Consider the following 4,040-nt stretch of genomic DNA (forward strand, 5'->3'; position numbering starts at 1 on the left):
CTGGATCCATGCTCTGTCTCTCTCTTTCACATGCTTCATTCTTTGCTTTCTGTTAAGGATATGTATTGACTTTGCGGAACACTGCAGTGAGCTGTAAATGATGCATTTAATGAAAAATCCTTGCCCAGCACTTTGAAAGAGAACACAACAATGTCGGGCGATCATTGCTGGGCAGTGATGGGTGTTGTAATATCACATTCATCTGTTTCACCGGCAAGAGAGACACGCTGCTGATTGGCAATATTTCAAGGGTATGTAGTAAGAAAACATCAACTGATATTTTAATCATATTCATTATTTGCTGTTTCTCCTCTCCCTAGCATGGTAATCTTTGATTCTTTAAAGATCAGGGACTTTTATTTCCGTCTTAGCTGTGCCAAAGTTGTGTGGGCAGTCTGATTTGACACCAGCACCCACTAACAGACGATGATGCTGGGCACCAAAGGCGAGGAGGGGTTCGCGCCGAAGGTCTGGGACTTGCCTTGGTCTTGCTCGGCAGACGAAATGCAGCAGTTATTTTTCAGACTGCAAAATTCAAAATGGGGCTCAGTGTATTCGTTTCATCTACACCAGAGAAGGCAGACCGAGTGGCAAGGCTTTTGTTGAACTCAAATCAGAAGATGAAGTCAAACTGGCCCTGAAAAAAGACAAAGAAACTATGGAACACAGATATATTGAAGTATTCGAGTCAAACAACATTGACATGGATTGGGTGTTAAAGCATACTGGTCCAAATACTCCTGACACGGCCAGTGATGGCTTTGTATGGCTTAGAGGACTCCCCTTTGGATGCAGCAAGGAAGAAATGATTCAGTTCTTCGCAGGGTTGGAAATCGTGCCAACTGGGATAACATCGCTGGTGGACTTCCAGGGGAGGAGTACCAGGGAGGCCTTCGTGTGGTTTGCTTCATGAGAAATAGCTGAAAAGGCTCTAAAGAAACACAAGGAAAGAACAGGGCGCAGGTACATCGGAATCTTTAAGAGCAGTCGAGCTGTTAGAAGTCACTGTGACCCACCACGAAAACCTACGGCCGTGCTGCGGCCAGGTCCCTGTGACAGACCCGGGGCTGGAGGAGGGCATCACGGCACGGAAGGGAAGCTGGCCTTGGAAGGACGAGGCACGGCGCTTATGGTGGAGGTTATGGAGGCTATGATCATTCAGTCAGTTCAGTTCAGCCACTCGATCATGTCCGACTCTTTGCGACCCCATGAATCACAGTATGCCAGGCCTCTTTGTCCATCACCAACTCCCAGAGGTCACTCAAACTCACATCCATCAAGTCAGTGATGCCATCCAGCCATCTCACCCTCTGTTGTCCCCTTCTCCTCTGCCCCCAATCCCTCCCAGCATCAGAGTCTTTTCCAATGAGTCAACTCTTCGCATGAGGTGGCCAAAGTACTGGAGTTTCAGCTTTAGCATCCTTCCTTCCAAGGAAATCCCAGGGCTGATCTTCTTCAGAACGGACTAGTTGGATCTCCTTGCAGTCCAAGGGACTCTCAAGAGTCTTCTCCAACACCACAGTTCCAAAGCATCAATTCTTCAGTGCTCAGCCTTCTTCACAGTCCAACTCTCACATCCATACATGACCACAGGAAAAACCACAGCCTTGACTAGACGGACCTTTGTTGGCAAAGTATAATGGCTATAATGATGGCTATAGATTTGGGTCAGATAGATTTGGAAGAGACCTCAATTACTGTTTTTCAGGAACGCCAGATCACAGATACGGGGATGGGACACTCTGCACACATGCAGGGACTACCTCACAGAGCTCCCGAGAATGGCACTTAGAATTCTTCTTCACCACTCAACCCTGTGAGAGTACATACTGAAACTGGTCCTGACGGCAGAGAAACTTGGGAAGCAGATGTCGAGTTTGCAATGCACGAAGATGCTGTGGCAGCTATGTCAAAAGACAAAGCAAATATGCAGCACAGATATGCAGCACTCTTCTTGACTTCTAGAGCAGGAGCAAGCGGTGGTGCTTATGCACACCAGTCCAGTTACGGTGGCCCAGCCAGCCAGCAGCTGGGCAGGGGTTATAGAGGCAGCTGTGGTGGCCAGAGCAGCATGAGTGGATATGACCAAGTTTTACAGGAAAATCCAGTGATTTTCAATCAAACATTGGATAGGCACCTACTGCAGTAGTAGAAGCCGAGTATCCGGGGGAGTGAACGGAATGGGAGGGATGTCCAGCACGTCCAGTGTGAGTGGTGGATGGGGAACGTAACTGATCCTGATCACTGACCTTGGTCAACATTTTTAAAAGAAAAGCTGAAGTTTTAGCTGTTTCGGAATACAAGCTTGTGATTTATGCTTACTCTAAGTGGAAATCAGGAATGTTTTAAAGACTTAGTTCAGTTCAGTTCAGTCGTTCAGTCGTGTCCGACTCTTTGCGACCCCATGAATCGCAGCACGCCAGGCCTCCCTGTCCATCACCATCTCCCGGAGTCCACTCAGACCCACAAGGTTTGGTATTTTTTAACACATTCATCTAGGATGTAACAACCAGGTTGAGTAAACTATTACTGTTTAACAATTTTCAGCTTTTCTGAAATTAGTTCTATTGTAGGATGTACTTGAGCAGTAAGTGTATTTGGGTTAAAGCTGTTGGATTATGTTAAATGTTGCTCTTACATCATATTACATTGAAGCCTGTCTGGATGCATGTAGAAAGACACACTTTTCTGTAAAACTCAACAAGGAGTTGTGTCTATAAAAAGCGAAACATTTGGCATGTTTGTTAATTCTAGTTTCATTTAATAGCCTCTATAGCACGTAAGCTTAAGCTTTGTTTTAAGTTATTGGGGGAAATTTGACATGCAATACCAATACCTTAGCATTTTGGTTTTGGTGTTTGTGTGAAATTCTGAGGCCCTGATTTAAATTTTTCATTGTACTGTGATTTTTCTTTTAGGCACTAAGTAAAACTTGTCAAATAAATCTTCTTTTAGGAAAAAAAAAAAAAGATCAGTGACTTTTGTCTGAAAGTCCCAAATCCCATACTCTGAAAAGACGCACTAAAGGATTTTCAGTGACTAACTCTTTTGGCGGAATTATATTAAAATTTTGATTTCCACGGAGCTCTGTCGTTATTGCTACCATCCTTGCATTTCAAAATCAAACTTCAGGTTATTGAAAAGACTTATGTTTCTTCCAGTTTCTCTTTTTTTCTTTCTTTCTATTTCTCTCCTAAAACAGAAACAAAATAAACAGGACTTGCTTCAACAATTCTAGAAAGAACCGTGTGAGTGACAAAGTCCAATTGAAACAGCCACCTGACGGCGCGGGAGAATCTGCCCGGCAGAACCAGCGCCGAAGGAGCCTGGAGATGCTCCGGGCGGCTCCGGCCCGCCCTGCCCCCGGGCCCGGCGCTCACGGCCGTTCACCCCGGTGCTGCTGCTGGGCTTCCAATCGAGCGCGATGAGCACACAGTGCCCGGCACACTGGGCACGCATTTCGCGCCGTAGCCCGACCGGCAGCCACCAGCTGGTGTGTTAAGAGGCCTCCCTTCCTGAGCAGGCCTGGGACCAGAGCAACAGGCAGCGCCCCGGGCCTCGGGCGGCGACTCTCCGGGGGCCTTGGGGAGAAGTGCTGGTTCCGAGGTGGGCGCACAAGCCTGCCCGCCCCGCCGGAGCAGGCTGCCCCCGCGCTCCCCGGAGGTCACCTCGTGCTCGTCCAGCCTGAGGCTCACCGTCCTGGAGACCGCATCGTCCTGTGCTGTTCCGCTTCCAGCCGCTTCCTCTTCTCATCAACAGTCCGTCCAAACTGCAGCCCATTATCTGTTCTTAATTGATGTTACCGTTCACTCTATTAATTAAGGAACAGGCTTTCTCGTGGGCTTTTTTTTTTTTTTTTTTTACATAATCCAACCACTAGAGCGCGTTTCCAAGTGAAGACAAAAATATTTTCTATATGGTACATAAAGATTTGGCCAGTTTTGAAAGGGGAAAAAAAATTAGTCAGCTGTGGCCTGGGTGTCGCAGACATGAAATGGCTGCTTGACAGGATTTTGTTGCTGTTTGTTCCCTTGGCTTGA

At 47.0% G+C, this 4,040-nt stretch overlaps 1 pseudogene; it reads left to right on the plus strand.

Moving 5' to 3' along the window:
- The first annotated feature begins 426 nt into the window (after positions 1 to 426).
- On the plus strand, positions 427 to 3,797 carry LOC138428351 (heterogeneous nuclear ribonucleoprotein H-like; annotated as a pseudogene).
- The last annotated feature ends 243 nt before the right edge of the window (positions 3,798 to 4,040 follow it).

The sequence above is a fragment of the Ovis canadensis genome, chromosome 23 (genome assembly GCF_042477335.2).
Source record: "Ovis canadensis isolate MfBH-ARS-UI-01 breed Bighorn chromosome 23, ARS-UI_OviCan_v2, whole genome shotgun sequence".
Taxonomy (NCBI): Eukaryota; Metazoa; Chordata; class Mammalia; order Artiodactyla; family Bovidae; genus Ovis; species Ovis canadensis.